Source organism: Gekko japonicus, unplaced genomic scaffold (assembly GCF_001447785.1).
Source record: "Gekko japonicus isolate JY-2015 unplaced genomic scaffold, Gekko_japonicus_V1.1 scaffold370, whole genome shotgun sequence".
In the NCBI taxonomy this organism is placed as follows: domain Eukaryota; kingdom Metazoa; phylum Chordata; class Lepidosauria; order Squamata; family Gekkonidae; genus Gekko; species Gekko japonicus.
In genome coordinates, this window is record NW_015174285.1 from 207,606 (window position 1) to 225,498 (window position 17,893).

Sequence of the window (17,893 nt, forward strand, 5' to 3'; positions counted from 1 at the left end):
AGAGCCATTCCCCCATCCACTTCCCTTCCCCCCTTCGGATCTCCTTTTTGGAATTTGCCATTTCTAGAAGACGTGAGTAGAAACTGGCAGTGGTGTAGGCCAAGGTTACTTTGTGGTGCTTGTGTGTGCCCCCAACACTTCTAGAGTATTCCTCATTAACCCAGGAAGGGAGAAGCTGGATCAGAAAAGAAGAACAAACTAGGTGGACAGAGACCCAGAGCCTGCCGCTTGTTCTTCCTTTCAGCAGCATTCATTCTCCCACACCAAAGTGGTTTCTGCTCAGACTGTTTCCTTGCCTCAGCCCCACAGCAGCCGCCGTCTTTCCTCCAGGCCTCCAGGCCTGTTTCTTTTTTAAATCAGCTATTAAATATTGTTATATTGATATATCACTCTGTATCCCGTTCAATGGATCCCCAGCTTTCATTTTTTAATAGTAAGTCTCTAGTTCCTTTGGTTATGGAGATATGCCTTTCCCCTTATATCTCCGCAGTGAAAGGAACTATAGACTTGCTGTAAAAAAGAAAGAAAGCCAGGAATTGAGAAATTCTGATACACAGATTGTTATAATGTTATAGTGATATAATGATATTCAGTAAATGATTTAAAAAAAAAAGCCCTCTCCAGTGGCTGGAGGAAGAAAAGGCTGTTGTGGGGACACAGTCAAGGAAAATGGCTGCCATGGGAGTAGGAAAATCTAAAGTTTCCCACCCGCATGGCAGCCATCCAGGCTTTATGGTGATCTTTCCCCAAACTTTGCAACACTAATGGTTTGAGAAAAATCAGGGAAAAACCAGGGAAACTCTGGGAGGTGCACAAAGGCACTATGATGCTGTGGGAAAGCAGGAAAAAACGTACTTCCCGACAGCATTGAACCTAGGTCACATAAACCTGTATGGAAGTGGCCCAAGCCAATACCATGCCCTAGTAATCCATAGTTTAATTCATTGTTCTGGTTTTGTGGAAGGAGAAGAAAAACTGTATGGTGAAAATAGGCAGGTAAGCAGGTATCTCACTGCTGTAAGTCTGCTGCAGGTTTGGAGTGATGCAGATGGAGCAGGGCTCAGGTTCAGTTCACAGCGACATGGGTTGGGACCAAACATATTCTGTCTATGTTAGTGTTTTCTTATGGGGGTGATTCACACAACCATCAGGTGGAGTGGCTGCTAGAAATTGTTGGGGGCATTACCCATCTGAAGGCTTAGCCACACACAGTATCAGGGTTTTGCTTGTCTGCACAAACCTCAGTATTAGGTTATTGGGTGGCACATTCGAAGTGTGAGCCTTAATGTCATGGTGTCTGTAATCCAGTTGCCTTCACGTATCCAGATACCTTAGTTGTTCTCAGCCCATTTCAGTTGAAGCATCCTCCTGTATCCTTCATTGATTTTTGCCCACAAGGCAGTCAAAGAAGCAGTGGTGCCATCAGGGCAGGACTGTGGGGTGGAAGTCTAAAGCCCTGCCTGACAAGCTCAGCTGGGGGACTCCCAAAAACAGGCTGTAGATTTGCATTTGAAGGGGAACCCCTATGAGGTCATTAAATCCAGAGTTAAATATTACCTAACTGCATAGCACCACCATCCTAGCTCTGTACAAAAACTTATGATTGTCTCAACTACTTCATTGTTGGGGTTGCTATTAGGATTCAGCATTCCCAGGCAGATGCTGAAATGTCAGTGTGCATTAAACACGGCCACATGGAGCCCCCAGAAACTTCTCTCCACCACCATCACCATTTACGTGCTATGCAGGGCTGGTGGCAGCAGCAGCAGCAGCAGCTGTCACTCCTCCTCTTTGCCACTTCCACCAGTTCTCTTGCTTGCATTGCTTGCTGTCTGTCTGGATGAGCAAACAGATTGCAAAGGCAACAATGAGCAGGAGAAGCAAAAGGAGGGGTTCACTGAACCATCTTGCCCAAGCCCTGCCCCCCAAGACTGGGGTCAATGTTGCTCATTGTCCTCCTTAATGCATATCACAGACCCTTATTTTGTGTGCCTTCTGGCTATGTTCTACCAGATATCCAGTTCCTCTATGGTATCCCCCCCCATATCAAATCCTCATTCTTTGCTCCTTTCGTATTTATCCTAGTACGTAAATACCCTTTATACTACCATGAATTTTCTCCAATATCCCCCTAAATATGTCCCTATAGTGGCAGACTTCCCCATCCCTTTCTTCTTCCTAACCAAGTCTACTAGTTCTTATAAAACAGACAAGGCTTTAAGTGACACAGGTGCAAATCAGAAGGATTTTGAAACTGACAGCTGTGGGACCACTTGTCCTCATGAAGACTCCAATCCCCCTCTTAGTCCTATATTTAAATAAAGATGACATTGTTCTGTGGCAGCATTTCACCACTATCTCCTTTCAGTTGCCTGGAGAAATCCAGATGTCTTCTTAGACACCTCATTTCCAGAATGATCACAACTTACCCTAAGCAGAGACGTGACCTGGATGTCTCAGGCTAGCCTGATCACATTAGATCTCAGAAGCTCCACAGTGTCTGCCCGGGTTAGTGCTTGGATGGGAGGTCATCAAGTCCAGGGTCCCCACACAGAAGCAGGTCCTGGCAAACCACCTCTGAAAGTCTCTCGGCTTGTAAACCCTACAGGGTTGCCATAAGTCAGCTGTGACTTGATGGCACTTTCCACCTCCACCACCACCACCACACACATTTGGGGATCTCCATGAAATCTGAGGAATGTAAATGTTGGAAGACTGGGCTAAATTTCCGGCTTCTTAGCTAATAGTATGGCCATCTTTTTCCCACCTCTGCTCCCCAGTCTCCCGAACCAGGGTGGATAACTGCATCCACACAGATTGCCTTTCTAATGAGGAATTTGCAAGCCTGCTTTCACTTGCATTTGCTGAGTTCTGCTGTTGGCATCCTTCCAAGTGCTGCAGCAAGTGTGTGTACAAGTACAGACTCCAATGAGATCACAGTGTTCTCACCTGCATCTAAAGCATTTTGATTTTAAATGCCAAAATGTTTCAGAGGAAGAGTCAGCCTGAGGTCTTGTATGTACCAAACAAGACCTGACATCACAGAAGCAGTCACCTGGAACACAGACACTAAGACTACATTTGTTTTTAAGCCCTGATAACCCCTGCCTGACCAACATGGTTCACTTCCTGATATGAGTTTGTTGGATGGCACTTATTTACTTGTGTGGACTGCATAACTGGCTTCCCAGAATGACACATATTCCTTAGGCTATCAGACAGTGCAAACCTAAGCATCAGGCACCAGCACCACTAGCTGGTATCCTGTGCTCATTCAGCAGAGAGAAAATATGTATGAACAAGACTTGGCTCCAAAGTGCAGAGTGCATAATAATTGCACCAGACTCCATAGCAACCCCACTGCAGCCCACCAGTTATGGGAGGGGCATGCTGGCAACATCCCCATGACAACTATAGATGGAAGCAGTCAACAACCCACTCTGATGCCAAAACATCTTCCTGATACCATGATGTCCCAACTCATGGCAGAACATAACAAGGGAGAGAACAAAAGAATTAATGCCTACCTGAGGGCCCACCTTTCCCCACATGTTCCCCAGAGAGCACTGAGGTCGGGGAATTTAAATCGCCTGACTGTCCCTGGCCCCAAGGATGCCAGACTGGCTATTACCAGATCCAGGGCCTTCTCAGTGGCGGCTCCAAACTAGTGGAACAAGTTCCCGGAGGACATCAGGGCCCTGTGAGACCTCTTACAGTTCTGCAGGGCCTGTAAAACGGAACTCTTCCACCAGGCCTTCGATTAGGAGCCGCCACTGAACGAGCTACTGAATATCTATTACTGGTACTTTCTTTGGGATAGTCATATGGGGCCAACTACAACAATCGCCATCTGCACTTTATTGTTTGTATGTAATTTGCACTTTGTATTTTATTGTTGAATTTTATCTGTTTTTATTGTAAATTATTATTGTATGCCGCCTTGAGCCTGCTTGTCAGGTAAGGCGGGATAGAAATAAATAAATAAGTAAAGCAGCACACAGACACCCAATAGACCATGGAGGAGGCTTGGAATGAACACACTCCAGGGAGCTCTTCAGGTGTGGGTTCAGGTCCCCTCCTGCATCCCTGTTCCTTTTTGCCTGGTGGACACACAGAGAAGGAATTATGGCCACACTCCACACGTCACCCACATGTCTCTCTAGTTCACTTGGCAGTGGCAACCCTAACGTGTGAGACTTCTTCCTCACAAAGTCTCCGGTTGTGAGGTGGGGCACAGCCAAGGAGCGCCAGCCCTTTTCCAGATGCAGATACCAGGGCAGCAGTAATACCAACTGGGCATACAGCTGACAGACACAGCACACACACACACAAATATATGGGCAAAAAGGCATATCACAGTGGGAATGGTTAGATATAAAACACACAAGGTCCTCAGTTCAAGCTGTGCATATATTATGCATACTTGCACTGTGCCTCTTGTGTGGGACACACTACTAGCAATTGCTGAAGGAAGGATTGTTGAGCCAATATACAGTCCACACATGGATTTTTTAAAATATGTGTGTGGGGGGATGGAATATTTGCAGCAGTCAAAGTTTGAGGCAGAAGATTTCCCTTTGTTGTTTACCTGTCTGGATGTGTTAGTTTTGCCTCCCCAGCTGGAAGACTGGAGGTTTCTAGTTGGTGTTTGTGTCCTGAGGTGGAACACTTGAAAGGTTTCTGTGTCAAGCAATGTCAGAAATATCCTACATTTGTTCCCTTCCTTGGTTTTTTGTGCAAAGTGCTGACTTTTTTTGCACAAACTGCCCTTTCTCTGAGATTCCTATTATCAACCCCTCCAATGTGTGTTCTGCATGTGCACAGCATGAGGCCAGACTCCCACGCTGTGCACCCTTCATTGGAGACAGAGGTGGCCTTGCTGAGCTTTATATAGTGCTTGGGAGAGCTGTGATTTCTTCAGGCTTATTTGATATCCTAAATAAAATGTTGCACCATGCCTTGGATGTGTGGTGGGTGGCTGGGGAGAGGGGGTGTTATATTTTCGCTCTGCATACGTTCTGTGGGGATCTTTAGAGTTGCACCAGGGTTGTCGCTGGTGTAATATTACATTGAAGGTATGGAGTAGGCTTGGGAGGGTTAGGATACCAACAAGCCCCAGTCCTTTCTGGCAGTACCTTACATAAGAACATGAGAAGCCAATGTTGGATCAGGCTAATGGCCCATCCAGTCCAACACTCTGTCACACAGTGGCCAAAAATACCAGGTGCCATCAGGAGGTCCATCAGTGAGGCTAGGACACTAGTAGCCCTCCCACTGTTGTGCCCCCCCCAAGCATCAAGAATATAGTGCATCGCTTGCCCCAGACTGAGGCTGCAGTCACACACACTAAATAATCCACTTTCAATGCATTTTCCTACAGGATTTTACTGTGTGAACTGGCAAAATCCAGTTGGAAAGTGGATTGAAAGTGGATTATTTAGTTTGTGTGACCGCAGCCTGAGAGTTCCTATCTATACCTTGTGGCTAATATTCACTGATGGACCTCTGCTCCATATGTTTATCTAATTCTGTCTTGAAGCCGTCCATACTTGTAGCTTGATACTGCCTATTTCAATGCCAGTGCAGGAATTGTGCTGGCATGGCATCACCGTATCTACAGACATGTGAGTTAATCTCCTTCTTATGTTGGTAACTGGCATAAGTGTTAGATGCCATTCTGAGACATTCAGAGACAGGGTTTAGAATTGCACAGTTTTCTACTAAGGAAAATAAAATATATCAAATTCTGTGGCTCAGATTTATACAAATCATATATATTTGCATAAGCCTTCACTTTTTACAGAATTCAGTCCTTCATTCCCTGCCTTGGAGGGGAGTGGAGGCATATAGATGGAAGGAGCAGGGATTGTGCTGTACTTGCATAGAATTCACTTAGTATCACAAAAGAATAATCAAATTACTATCTTAAAAATCATGTTCTCTCACTGAAAAGTTTTTTAATTAACCCATTGCAAATTTAGGAAAAAGTTGATGTTTTCTTTGCTAATAAAAAAAATAAAAAACCTTTTAAATACAGCCTTAAAGAGAGTATTTGTTTGGAATCTGTCAAAGGTAGACACTGCCAAATACCAATACTGAGACAGAACTGGGCATCTGGCTTTTGTTGGCCAAGGGCTTCCATATCCCACAGTGAAGCGGAAACACATTGCTTTCTAGAGATCAGCTTTGCAAACAGGTGTCACATTTCTGACCTTCCAGATTTAGTTTTTTATCAGGCTTCTGAAATGGGGACTATATCTGGTATATAACCTCTTGGATAATGATGCATATGTATATAACACAAACGCAAAAGACCAAGACTTTGTATATTTCAAAATGCTATGTAAATGCTAGGTCAGATTTTGTGTTGGGTGCCATCCTCCCACATCCAGGGACTCTGCTTCTGTTTCTGAACAAACAAACACAACCTTTATGGTGACTTCAGTTTTAAAAAGAAGCTAGTGGGTGTGCGGGCAATGCTTGGTGAAATCTCACAAGCTTGATGCACTCCATAACATTGGGGGGGGGGGCTGGCATAATTTGTCCTGTATAGTTTTTTGTCCTTTTCCATGGCCTCTGGAAGAAGAATTTCTGTTAAGTATGTATATATAAATTTGTGTACTTTGTTGGTGCACATTTTTTCTTAACACAGATTTTTAGTTACCATAGTGCAGAAGTTATATATAAAGCACATATCCTTGCCTATAAAATTGTTTTATACCATAATAGAACATAGTGTGAGTCCAGCGGCACCTTTAAGACCATCAAAGTTTTATTCAAAGTATAAGCTTTCATGTGCAAGCACATTTCTTCAGATACAGTGTGACATATAGGAAGGGGGGGTTTAGTTGCCAGGAAGGGCTAGTAAGAATCAAGATGCATAAGTAACTGGGCAATTGTAGCTGAGATTGGATTAAGGCAGTTGTTAAGATCTGTGAATGGCAGTGAATTAGCTTACAAATACAAGAATTAACAAACAGATCTGAGAAGGAAGTTTTGAGTCCAGTGGCACCTTCAAGAAGACCAACAAAGTTCAGGTCAATTCTGGGTATAAGCTAGAACTGAGAGACTTAGCATGTGTAGATGCACACTTCTTCAAATACACTGAAACAGATTTACTCAAATATTACATATAGGTGGGGGTTGGTTGCCAGGAAGAGCTAATTAGAGTCAAGACATGTAAATAGCAGCAAATTGGCATACAGATAATAAAGGAGAACAACAGATGTAAGAACGAAGTTTGAGTCCAGTGGCACCTTTAAGACCAACAAAGTATAATTTCTGGGTATAGATGCCCCATCACTCCTTGGCAAATAGAAGGGGAAGTCGTGGAAGTAGTGACAGACTTCACGTTCCTGGGATCCCAGATCACCGCAGACTGTGACAGCAGCCATGAAATTAAAAGACGCCTGCTCCTTGGGAGGAAAGCGATGGCGAACCTAAACAGCATGATAAAAAGTAGAGACATCACCCTGCCAACAAAAGTCCACATGGTCAAAGCAATGGTATTCCCAGTAGTCATGTATGGCTGCGAGAGTTGGACTATAAGGAAGGCCAAGCACTGAAGAATAGATTCTTTTGAACTATGGTGCTGGAGAAGACTCTTGAGAGTCCCTTGGACTGCAAAAAGATCAAATCAGTCAATCCTAAAAGAAATCAACCCTGACTGTTCCCTGGAAGGCCAGATAATGAAACTGAAGCTAAAATACTTTGGCCACCAAATGAGAAGGGAGCACTCACTGGAGAAGACCCTGATGCTTGGAAAGATTGAAGGTCAAAGAAGACGGGGACGGCAAAGGATGAGATGGTTAGACAGTGTCATGCCATACCTAGATAGACTCCTTCTCAAGGTCTGACAGAAATACTTCTAAAATGGTGCCAGGCATTCACAGTGCTGGTAGCTTTTCAGAGTGGCTTCTCCACAGTAGTACTATCTTATCCAATACGTCATCATCCTAGAGTTACCAGTTGCTTTAGGAAGTTAACATGAAATGCACATACCCATCACAGAGGTGCTCCCATTCCTTAGTCTGTTTTATACTTTTTTTTAAATTGCTGCATACTTATGCAATATGGATGGTAAGTTTCACTTGAAAAGTACTGCAAAGCTGGTTTTGAGCAAATATTACTGAACTAAATATACAAAGTATAAAGCCATAGGGAAGCAGGAAGAGATAGCTAGGGCACTACTGAAGTGAACAGAATAATAGCCGTAACCAACACATGCCTAGTATTGTAGGAACAAAGTATTTTAAGTAACTGAAGCCACCTGTCATAAGATGGCAGAATATCAGAGGTAGATGATCATGAGTCATAGGCATAAGGCTGTTCTATTACTAGGCTAGGATGAATACAGTGTAGCAAATATCAGCATGCCAACCCAACTAGCTAGAAAGATCCAGTGTAGTGTATCAATTATATTGTCAGACTGGGATCTGGGAAACCCAGTTTGAATCCCCTCTCTGTCATGGAAGCTTCCTGGGGGCCAGTCACACACTCTTGGCCTAACCTACCTCACAAGGCCATTGTGATGATAAAATGGAGGAGAGGAGAGCAATGTAAGCTGCTTTGGGGGCCCATTGGGGAGACAGGCAGAGCATAAATTAAAGATATAAATAAACTACCAGCTCTCCCAAGTCCCATGTAGCTGTATCCAGCAGAGCTCTGTGGGGTAGTGTAATGCCTGCCTTAGGGTCAAAAGCATGGGAACCCAAACATGAGGACTCAAGCTTGTTGCTATAAACAGCTGTGGTCTTTAGTGATCTGTGTTGCTGTTGTTCAGTCGCACAGTCGAGTCCGACTCTTTGTGACCCCATGGACCACGTCACGCCAGGCCCTTTTCTGTCTTCTGTCGTTCTCCGGAGTCTGCTTAATTTCATGTTCGTTGCATTGATAACACTGTCTAACCATCTCATCCTTTGGCGTCCCCGTCTTCTTTTTCCTTCAATCTTTCCCAGCATCAGGGTCTTCTCCAGTGAGTGTTCCCTTCTCATTTGGTGGACAAAGTCTTTGAGCTTCAGTTTCATTATCTGGCCTTCCAGGGAACAGTCAGGGTTGATTACTTTTAGGATTGACTGATTTGATCACCTTGCAGTCCAAGGGACTCTCAAGAGTCTTCTCCAGCACCATAATTCGAAAGCATCTATTCTTTGGCGCTCGGCCTTCCTTATGGTCGAGTTCTCACAGCCATACATTACTACTGGGAATACCATTGTTTTGACCATATGGACTTTTGTTGACAGGGTGATGTCTCTACTTTTTATTATGCTGTCTAGGTTTTAGTGATCTATCTTGTCAGGTATCAACTAGGGAAATGGTTCTTAAACTGTGGGTTAGGAACTGAAAGTGGATCACTACTCCTTTGCAAGTGGGTTGCCAGGCAGCCCAGGAGGGAGAAAGAGCAACAGAGTGAGCTGGGGCAGGGGTGCAAAATGGCAAATCAGGTTTACTTCCGCATAATATACTACATGGTCATGAAATACAGCCTGTGCTCAACTAATGTTATATATCTATAAATATCAGATGTGGCAAATAAATCATATACTTGTTCCATGTTAACTGATGTGAGCTTTCTGCATTTTATGTCAGGGCAGGAAAATGTACTTTGTTCCTGCAAATGACAGTAATTGGGATCTGATTGCAAAAAGTACAGTAAATTTAGAACTGGGCTTAAAGTGGGATCCACTTATTGACATTTGAGAACCCCTGGCTTAGAGGCAAAGGTTCGTCTTTTCTGTCTAGTGTTACTTAGTTTTTTCCCCATATAAAAATCATATGGGGGGGGATAGGGAAGAGCTCTTTTTCTCTTCTCCCATTGCATTCTCCTGCAGTTTTGCATTGTTAGGAAATCAGAATTTGTTATTTTGTCTAAATCAGCAAACTGTGGTTGGCAGTTCCCTTTAAATTGTGGATTGCAATTTTGATTTGGAGGGAACTACTAATAATATTTTCCCAGTTCAATGAAACAGCAAACTATGGTTTACTAAAGCCCAGAAAAAGGGGGGGGGAATAGAAAGTTTGTAAAAATGAAGCTTGCTCATAATTTGTCATTATATTTGAGACATGTTAGCTTGTAATTAAATTACATTTACATTTTTCCTTGTAGCTAAATTACCTGCAACAATAGCAGGCCACCCCTATTAAGTTGTGCATACCTGTAGGCCCTGGTCACACAGGAGGATTTGCCCCACGAAACAGACGGGTTGAGGGCGCATCAAACGGGCACGATCATACCGCAACATCTGGGAAGCGTCACGCACCTGTCCCCAATCCGTCTCTTCGGCCCGAAAACGCACATTGAAAAGGTACCGGCAACAGAGTACTACCTTCCAGATGACACGTGGCGTCTGATCGGGGAAGCGCTGGTAGCCCGTCGCAGCCAGTGCCGTTCCCCATCCCACACATGCGCACAAATGCGCAATGTCCGTTTTGTCATGCTATGATCGCCTGCTGAAGGCTGGAGCACGGAGCCATGGGGGCGCGTTGGATCGCGCTACCGCGGTTCTTTTTGCTCTGGCTCTAATTTGCCTCCCTTCAGCGGCACAGTATCCCACTCGTGTGACCGGGACCGTAGACCAGAATAATTCAGGAGAGAGAATTCCTAGAAGGTTCTATCCAGTGGGGTTTACTATCTAAAGTGGCTTAAGGATTGTACTGTTAAGTACCTGTTAACAACTGTGTTTGTACACAAAAATTGGAAATATAAGGTATGCGCTGTTCTTGGTACTGTTATCAGCTCCTAGAATCACTGGAAGAATTTCAGTCCCAGGTGAGGCTGTTTGATGAAGCTACACATCAGACGATTGTAGAGTTCCAAAAGGAGGAGGCTTTTTGGCATGACTCGAAGTACATGGTCCATGGAATTTTGAATTGGGATCCACTAACCTGCTGGAGTCCCTTCTAGTACCATCTACCAGAACATTTCATTTTTCCAGCATTATTATATTTTTTCTAGGACTGTTTGGTATACAAAAATATCATTATTATTTTTTTGCAGCCAAGTACTCTCTTGCTGTTTCATAAACATGTTCATACACAAAGCGAGAGAGTAGGAAAGAGCTCCCACTCCTTATCTGAACCTTGCTCCCTGTGATAGTGTCTTTTTTTACATCATTGTGATAATCTTAAGCATATTTGCTTCAAAGGGCTCTTCACATAGCCCGTCTTTGCTAGTTTAATTATCTCAGCCTCTCTTACTAGGAAACCACAGAATGGAAACTAAATGTTTAGGTCAGTCTTCTGCTATTAGAAATGCTTTGTATTTTTAACAGAAGAAAGAGATTAGTTTGTTCAAGCAACAGGGAGAGCATTTAATAAAGTGAGCATCCACCCTCGAAACACGAAGGATTCAATATGAAGAGAGATTCCTCCCCCCACATCCTAACTGTCACATCTCCAACAGAGATTGTCACAGCTTTTGATAAGGCCTGCAGCCCCATTCCACCTTTGAAGTGCCCATGAGCCATCCTCTAAACACCTTTCCACTTGTCTTATTACCTAGAGAGAAAACAGTATGGATCTGTGAGGGTACATTCCCTGTGTGTGCATGTAAGCGCATGTTAAACCGCAAGCTTCTTTGAAAAGCAGCTTCTTGTGATAACTTACCTGTGGGTTTCTGACAAGCTTTTTTATGTTTGGAGACATAAAGGGTTATCTTGTAAATGAAAGAAGATTTGTTATACAAGAAAGAAATAGAAAACTAGTCATATTTTAGAAGTGTTGGACCACAGGAAACAGTATTGGGTTTCAGCCTGGCCTGGTTAACAAAATTAAGCTAATTAGCAAGAGTGATTTGTTTTCCAATGAGTCCCTAGGGGTCCTGATGTGTCATACCATAGTCAGATGCAATAGTAAGAATGTGCATTCTAAAGTGGTTAAAATCAAGACAGAAGAAGGGAAGAGGACTGCCCTATTATATAAGCAAGAGAATTAAATCAGAGATTGAATGTTAAGCATACAAAGAAAAATGCAAGCCATTGATCAAGACATTTTTCATATCCTCCTGCAAACCATTTGGCCTGTGTGAATCATAATATTCACAGCATAGCCAGGACGAATGACTCCCTAATTCCTTACAGCAAATCCGGATCAAGGAGAGTATCAAACCCACCTCTCTGTTAGATGAATGAGACCTGCCTCTCCTCAGGAGGTGTCAGGCAAGTAGCATTTTGGCAGACCTTTTGCCATGTGGTGTTATGGGCCTGTAACTATTCTTAGATACATTTTAGACCCATTAGAGCTATTCTTCCAGGACTTGAGGAAAGAACTGCTAGGCAGTTGCAATGAGATAACCTTTCCAACTATATCCACATCATCCAAGCATAGAGTTCAGAGCACAAGGTCCAAGACACCCAGATACTAGATTAACATAACAGCGGTTTAGTCCTTTTTGCATTCATTTTTTCTATGGTAGAAACATTTCCATTTAACCCAGCTGGTGTAATCTAGGTTGAAGGATTCCAAAGTTTAAATCAATGGATGATCTTGGCAAGATCCCTCAATTTCAGGGTTTTGTTTGTTTGTTTGAGGAAGGGTATTACAGTTTGCCTGGGTGCCAGTATAGGGATGTCACAGTGAACTGGAACTTGATTCAACACTCCCCCAACCAGTGTTCCCTCTAAGCTGAGTTGGTCTGAGCTAGCTCACAGTTTCTTAGCCTCCGGCTCACAGATTTCTGTCTTAGCTCAGGAAGGACAGCTCCAGAGCAAAGTAATTTATGCAGTAGCCAAATTGCTCACTCACAACTTTAATGCTAGTAGCTCACAAAGTAGAATTTTTGCTCACAAAACTCCACAGCTTAGCGAGAACATTGCCCCCAACCTGTAAATCTTCAACCATGCCTCACATACAATGTGAGGAGGGAGGAGAGTGCACCACCACAAGAATGAGCTGCTGTTTTGCTTGTTATGAGCAAAACTTTGCTATGATATATGAATGTAGTTTTACAATAATAGGATAAGACAATACCACTTGGTCATAGAGGGGACTGGTTTTAAGAAATGGCTTGGAAATTTTTAAAGAGGTAAGTAAGTGAAACTCTCCCAAAATGTTTAGCCATCAGTGACAACATGGAGACAACCAACTCACCTACTGTTTTAGAATTAGGTATATCTTGTTCTGCTAGTAAGCACTACGGAGTAAAGATTAAAGTTCATGACTTAAGTGGACAGCTTTATAGTTTAGTTTCGTGGAACTTCCTTTGCAGTCACCTTAACCAACACCTCAACCTACCCACTGTACCTTTATCTTTGTGTGGTTTCTTAAAAATTGATCTTTGGGTGCTCTGTGTTTTAAAAATACTTGACCATGGATGCTCTGGTTACTCTTAAGCATGGAGCTAGAACTCATGACACCCTCATTATGTCAGTGCAATGGTGGAAGTGCTTTCAGGAGAGGCTTCCCTGCTTGTAGGCCTTTGGCATATCTAGGCTGCTTTGGTTAGCTATGGCTTGGTGGAATATGAACTGGCAAATTATAGTTATGGCTCTCCCTCCATCTCTAGACGTTACTGCAGCTATAACCTAGCTGCACATTTGGACATTTGGGCAGCCCAAACCATAGCTTGGTGTTCTAAATTCTGATTACTGCAGACTGTGGTTTGACATGGTGTTTGACTTGAGCCATTATCATCTATACAGAGTTCCAGAAATTGTCAACAGTGAGAACACAGCTGGAATTAAAATGATTTTTTAAAATAATTTTTGTTGACAGTTGTTGATTTTAAAAAATACATGAGAACATGATTTGTCTTATACTGAATCAGCCCATTGGTCCATCAACATCAATACTGTCTGATCAAGCTAGCAGCAGCTGTCCATGGTCTCAAGTAGAGATCTTTCACATCACCTACTACCCAGTCCTCTTAGCTGAAGATGCCAGACATTGAACCTGGGATCTTCTGTATGCCAAGCTGATGCTTTTCCACTGAGCCACAGCCCCTCCCCTAGTCTTACTATGGCAGTTTGATTAACTCTTCTCAAAGGCACACAGAGTTAAACTTCATGAGCCTTGTAATTGAAGAACTGAGACACTGGATGGTATCTGTTCATTAAAATCAATGAGCATATAAGAATATGTGAGATTTCATTCTCAAATAAACAGTTAAAGGTTGGTGTTGTTGTTGTTGTTGTTGTTGGTAAGATTTCATTCTCAAATAAACAGTTAAAGTTTGTTGTTGTTGTTGTTGTTGTTATTATTATTATTATTATTATTATTAAGGTTTCTCCAGAAATCAAAAGGAATTCAGAATTACCTTCATGCCAATGGTTGCATGTCTTGAGCACAGCTGTCTAAGATATAGCTGCTAATACACATATTCACACAAGGTTTGACTACAAGCTACCCCAGGAAACCTCACTCTCCTTCCTTCCTTCCTTCAAAAAGTTTATCTTTTTTCCCCACAGGGTTCATCCACTCACAGAAAGGAACCCTTGTTAAGAGAAGACAGTGTCAGATTGTGTCAGAAAAAATGTCTTCCTATGCAGCCTTTGCAACTGCCTTAGTAAATGCAAGCAGGCACCTGGTATGACAAAGTGCCAGAGATCTCCCCCTTTCAGGCTTCCCTCTCACAAAACACCTCTTGCCTGTATTTCTCACATGGTCTAAAACCCCATAAAAGAGTGGACCATTCTATGTGTAATATGGACGAACAGCAAGGGCTTGCAGTCAGAACATCACTTGACAGGGGAATTGCCTCCTTCACACTAAAACTACAATCAGAGACCCAGCTGTACTTATGAGCTGGAAGACAGTGTGGGCTTTAAAATGGAAACAAAAGGAGAAGTGACAGTGGAGTTGGCACTTCTTTGTGCTCAGAAATCTTCCCTACCCCATATGAATTCTGTAGTAATAGACAGTTTGGTGTAGTGGTTAAGTGTGCGGACTCTAATCAGGGAGAACCAGGTTTGATTCCCCACTCCTCCACTTGCACCTGGCTGGATGACCTTGGGCAAGCCATAGTTATGATAAGAGCTGTTCTTGAAAAAACAGCAGTTTCTGTCAGAGCTCTCTCAGCCCCACCTACCTCACAGGGTGTCTGTTGTGGGGAGGGGAAGGGAAAGGAGTTTGTAAGCCATTCTGAGACACCTTTGGGTAATGAAGGACAGGGTATAAATCCAATCTCTCTCTCTTCTTCTTCTATATTCTCATAGCAAAGTCAGCCAAATCTTAGGATACTTAAATCTGGTGACTGGAGCTGTGGATGTGCAAGACACATCTTTCTACAAACCAGAAAAATGCCCCAGGTTTGCAGAAAAAACTGAAATCCTCAGCCAAATACACTGCCATAGAGTCCACCTTCCAAAGCAGCCAATTTCTCCAGGGAGTCAGATCTCTATTGTCTGGAGATCAGTTGTAATTTTGGAGATCTCCAGGTCCCACCCAGAGGTTAGCAAGCGTAGGCCTCGCAGCAACCACTAGGTAACTTTATACCACCCAATTTGCATGACTGTACTAGACATGGAACGGAGACTGTACTGGTTGCCCTTACTGACGACCTCCGCAGACATCTGGATCGAGGCGGTGTGGCGGCACTGTTGTTGCTTGACCTGTCGGCCACCTTTGATACGGTTGACCATCAGTTGCTTACCCACCGCCTTGCCGACGTGGGGATTCAGGGGCTCGCTCTTCAATGGCTTGCCTCTTTCCTACAAGGTCGGGAACAGAGGGTGGAATTGGGGGAGCAGCTGTCCCGGAGGCACCTGCTTGAATGTGGTGTGCCTCAGGGGGTGGTTCTCTCCCCGATGCTATTTAACATCTATATGCGCCCCCTCGCCCAGATTGTCCGGAGGTATGGGCTTGGGTGTCATCAATATGCCGATGACACCCAGCTCTATCTGATGTGGGGTGGCCGGTCGGACTCCGATCCAGACGATCTACACCGGGCGTTGCAGGCCGTATCTGGATGGCTCAGGCTGAGCCGGTTGAAGCTGAACCCGGCGAAGACGGAGGTCCTGTGCCTGGGCCGGAACGGGATGGGACTGGGGCTCCCACTCCCGGCCTTCGATGGGGCGCCGTTGGTGCCAGCTTCGGAGGTTAGGAGTTTGGGAGTGCTCCTGGACTCCACCTTATCGATGGAGGCCCAGGTAGCAGCCACTGCCAAAGCGGCCTTCTACCATCTTCGGCTGGTGCGGCAGCTGGTCCCCTTTCTCAGCCGCGAAGACCTAGCCACAGTGATCCATGCGACGGTCACCTCGAGGCTAGACTACTGCAACGCTCTCTACATGGGGCTGCCTTTGTCACTGATTCGGAGGCTGCAGCTAGTGCAGAATGCGGCGGCCAGGCTGGTTGCTGGTGTCTCTAAATGGGACCACATCCAGCCTGTGCTCAAAGCGCTGCACTGGCTGCCTATAGCATACCAGATTCGCTTCAAAGTGCTGGTGCTTACCTTTAAAGCCCTACATGGCCAGGGTCCAGCATACCTGAGGGACCGCCTTCTCCCACATAGGTCCCAAAGAGCACTTCGGTCGGGGTCGCAACATCATCTTGCGACCCTGGGCCCTAAAGAGGCCAGGCTTGCTGCTACAAGGGCCAGGTCCTTTTCGGTGGCGGCTCCTATCTGGTGGAACGAGCTCCCAGAGAAGATCAGGGCCCTGTGGGACTTGTTACAGTTCCACAGGGCCTGCAAGACGGAGCTCTTCCGCCAGGCTTTCGAATAGGAGCCGCTGCCGTCACCACTACCACCAACAGGGGCCATATAGCAGCACCCCCGGAGGCTGAGTGGCCGATCAACATCAGGGGGCCACAGTAACCTCCCTTGAAACGAAAGGGCATGTGCAATTGAAGCGAGGGTTTTAGTCACGCAGGATCCTTGGGCATAGCCCAGTGTATTAATTGTTTTAAATTGTTTTAGTATGTTTTATTGCACTGAGTGCCTTATTGTTGTAAGCCGCCCTGAGCCCGCATGCGGGGAGGGCGGGGTATAAATGGAATTAAATAAATAAATAAATAAATAGACCAGACTGCTTGCTACTGTTCAATAGCAGCCACCCTATGAAAGCCAGGGTAGTATAGAGGAGGAGCTGCTTTGGTCCCCTCTGTGGAAAAAGTTGGGGGATAAATAAAGTAGGTAAATATAGCTGAAGATGGGAAGCAGATGAAAGGTTGGTTGATGAATGCCTGAGAAGGGGAGAATGAGGCAGGTAATGGAGAGAGTAGTTGCCCGGAGGAGAGAAAGAGGAAATTGTGTGGGCAGGGGGATACAGAGGAAAGTGAGGTGCCACCCCACAAGTCCTTGAGAGTTTCCTACCATGCAAGTGGGCCTGGCCCAGTGGCCACCACTACACAACTAGGTCATAGTTTTCCTGGGGAAAGGAAAAGCTGAAGAAAGGGGGCAGATAAATGTAGGTTGGTTCTTGGATGGGAAGATACGGGATACGGTGATTCCCGGTTATATATTATATCGGAAGGATAGGGGGGGAGGGTTGGAGGGGGGGTGGCTCTATATGTCTGAGAGGGTATAAAGTCCAGAAAGATTGAGAGGCTAAGAGAATTGGATTCGCTTCTGCAAATTCTTTGGGTTGAAACAGGGGGACCAAAAGGAAACTTAACACTGGGAGTTTGTTATCGCCCACCAGATCAAAAGATAGAGGAGGATTATAAAATGATGAATGAATTAAAGATAGCAGCTAGACAAAAACACTGTGTCGTAATAGGTGATTTTAACTACCCACACATTGATTGGGTCAATATGTGTTCTAGTTGAGAAAAAGAGATTGAGTTTCTAGACACTCTAAATGACTGTGCTATGGAGCAGATGGTCACGGAACCTACCAGGGGAGAGGCGATCCTTGATTTGGTCCTAAGTAACACTCAAGACCTGGTGAGAGATGTAAAAGTGATTGCACCGCTTGGGAACAGTGATCATAATGTTATTGAATTCAACATTTGTATAAAT

General features: G+C 44.4%; 1 protein-coding gene across 1 annotated transcript in view; it reads left to right on the forward strand.

Moving 5' to 3' along the window:
- Window positions 1–17,893, forward strand: part of PACSIN1 (protein kinase C and casein kinase substrate in neurons 1) — a 65,134-nt gene that overhangs the window by 823 nt on the left and 46,418 nt on the right. The gene's annotated exons all lie outside the window — the stretch shown is intronic.